The sequence below is a fragment of the Papilio polytes genome, unplaced genomic scaffold (assembly GCF_000836215.1).
Source record: "Papilio polytes unplaced genomic scaffold, Ppol_1.0 DF823991.1, whole genome shotgun sequence".
NCBI classification, from domain to species: domain Eukaryota; kingdom Metazoa; phylum Arthropoda; class Insecta; order Lepidoptera; family Papilionidae; genus Papilio; species Papilio polytes.
The window spans coordinates 2,406,210-2,408,689 of record NW_013525213.1 but is presented as its reverse complement, the minus strand read 5'-3'; positions in this window follow the sequence as shown (position 1 = coordinate 2,408,689).

The following is a 2,480-nucleotide window of genomic DNA, read 5'->3' as shown; positions in this document are numbered from 1 at the left end:
GGCTCGTTCGGTATGCCGCAGTCGTCGAGCCTTGTTAATTTCCTCTCCAATTAAGCGATTCGCTTTGTCATTATTAGTGGAGAGCCGACGCTTTGTGCCGCATTTCAAGCTGATGCGTGGACATATCTGCTGCTCTGATGAATGGAAACGTTTAACACAATCGAGAGAGAATTTGCGTACGTTATGAGAGATTAATTGGAAGTTATTGCTCGTATTTCACTGCGTAAAGCTTTGATTAGCTGCTACTTGCTTTACTTGGTATTTTAAAATACTAATTGTTTATTTTAAACACATTTCTACATTTAAAATCTCTACTTCATAGTGAAACTACAAGCGCCTGTGATAAAATTATAGCAAAAGTGAGGTTATAACATTTTTTTACAAATATAGTTCAAATTATATATTTTTCGATTAGAAGCAAGCATAGCTTAAGTTAAGCTGTTAACTTGATGAGAAGTGGGTTGGTATTAAAGGCTTACTTGAGACGTCAAAGGGTGTAAGCAAAGCGCGGCAGTCTGACTAGACTTGTTCCAGACGTTTCCAAAGGTAAAGTTGGCATAAGTTCAGAAATTGTTAAGTAAACGAACTTGTGTACGTGTTTAATATAAAGGGAAATTACTTTACTATATAATTAAGAAGAATACAAAACTGGAACATTCAAATCGCATTTGTTAACACAATATTGAACCATTTTCCTACCATTTCGTGATATCTTAGTTCCACAGTTGTGTACAAAGGCCAATCATTATCTCGTTTTCGTTATCTACTCTACTTAATAAGTAATAAAGGACCCTAAAGTTCTGAAGGACAGTGTGTGATAACAATTTAGTTGGCAAAATATATGTATTTTAACATTATGAATTACTTGATGACTAAGAGGGATAGCTTTGCATTTTATTGTCAACTAGATGTTGCTCGCGACTTCCTCCGCGTGATATAAAATAATAAAAATATAGCCTAATTACCAGTGATAACATGGCTTTTTAATGGTGCAAGAATTTTTGAAAATCGGACTTGTAGTTTTTGAGTTACTTAAAAATATACAAAAATCCAAAATACAAACCTTTTCTCTTTATAATGTTGGTACAGACTAGCTTTAGCCCGCGACTCCGTTTGTTCGGAATAAAAAAAACTTATTAAGTAGTTTGTGTGTTCCAGACTATGTTCTGCATTTGTGACAAATTTAATAGAGAATAGTTCAGCAGTTTAGGCTACAAACTCTAACAAATATCCGTCCATGATTATTTTATTATTGGCAATATTGCGTATAATTTTTGTTGCAGTTATTTTTCATTAAAACAATGGTTATGAAAAAGAGAACTTTACACCCAACAGCTAGTAGGCAAACTTTGTTCCATCATTTTTTATTTCATAACGAAATCCACGAAACGTTATTGTGAAAGTTGTTTGGGAACGTTACGAAGGCCCCGGGGTGCGATTCACGTGTTTGTTCGCTTATGGAAATGCGAATATTTCATATTACTCTTGTTGCTAACTTCATACATTTGTTGTGGTATTTGACATTTTATTTTTTTGTACATATGTGGAAAACTTAAAGACATCACGGGTATAATAGTTAAAAAGACAATTTCACTCTTAATAATACCATTTATCAATATCTATACTGACGTTATGAAGAAGAAAGATTTGTGTTCTTGTATTTTTGTATGTATTGATAACTCATAACCTACTGGGCCGATTTCAAAAATTCTTTTACCTATTAAAAGCTATGTTATCTCTGAGTAACAATAGACTGTATTTTTTTTATAATTTCACGCGGACAAAGTCGCCAGCAATAGCTATAAATTAGTATATAAGTGTGTATAGTCATGTTTTTTATAAACCTAAAAACATCATTTTCTTTCATCTATTCAGTCAAAACATATCCAGATTTTTCACAAAAGCAACATCCATTTATCATGAAAGAAACAAACGCACTATTCAAAAGTTGAAGGTAATTTCAAAAGAGACGTTAGTCCTACAGAGCAACTCAGAGAGCAGAAGCCTAATTACAGTACGACAATGAACGGGCGTTGAACAAAACGCTCAAAAAGTGCACTGTGGCCCGACGCTGGCGAAATGCTTTGGTTAAAAAGCCTATGTGGCGCAGTCGGCCACTGGTGGTACGGATTTTCCTATCGATCGGGACAAAGAAATGAAAGAAACTTTTGTTTTCAAACTTTGCTATCGTCAACGCATATACGGTTGTTTCGAATGTAGGACAATGTTTGACAGACTATTGGATGCTGCTATGAAAATTTTATGGAGATTACTAGCTGTTCCCGTGCGACTTCATCCGCATGAAATTATGAAAATTTTACTTTATTGTTTACATTTGTCATGTCACAAATGTCAATATGACATGACAGAATGACAACCTTGCTTCCTTGATGTTGGCAGCAACTTATAGTCTCTTTCCCACATTAGGGTTTTTATCCAAAATATTTACCCCCTAAGTTTAATGGCGTTATAATATATAG